This window comes from Conger conger, chromosome 13 (genome assembly GCF_963514075.1).
Source record: "Conger conger chromosome 13, fConCon1.1, whole genome shotgun sequence".
Lineage (NCBI taxonomy): Eukaryota > Metazoa > Chordata > Actinopteri > Anguilliformes > Congridae > Conger > Conger conger.
The window spans coordinates 42,667,955-42,668,608 of NC_083772.1; positions in this window are offsets into that span (position 1 = coordinate 42,667,955).

Sequence of the window (654 nt, forward strand, 5' to 3'; positions counted from 1 at the left end):
ATTAGAACTTCAGTGTGGTCCCTACCCCCAGTTCCTACCTCACTGCTATAATTAGCCATGTGTATGCCATAAGATATAATGGCACTTATGTATAATTATTTTAGTATTCTGGGTATTCTAGCTGCCAAGACGTGGTATGCTAGTTGGAAAGTTGATATACTCTTCAAAGGCTCAAGTTGTATCTAGGTATCTATGTATCACTCTAGGACTTGGAACTGTTCTTTCCTCTGGAGTCTTCAATGCACTTGTCCCTGGTTTTGATTTGCACTTTATTGTACGTCGTTCTGGATAAGAGCATCTGCTTATTGACTGTAATGTAATGTAATGTAGTGTGATGTTATGCTCCATAGCTGTCCCTCCTGTTGGCTATGACATCATCAGATGTTTGTAGGCTACTCAACAAAAATTCTACCCTGGATAGCCATCCCACAAACAAAAAATGAATACCAGATAACAATGATAATTGTTTTGCAATGGATTTTAATAGGATTTCATCGGGTTTAATACATATCTTAAATGCATACATATTAATCAGGTAAATACAATTACATAAATCAAATCAAGTATAATCATTACATAAATCAAACAACATTTTTTTTTGTGGTGGGGGATGGGGAGAAAGGGGTCAGGGCTGTTGGAATGGTCAGTGGGGGC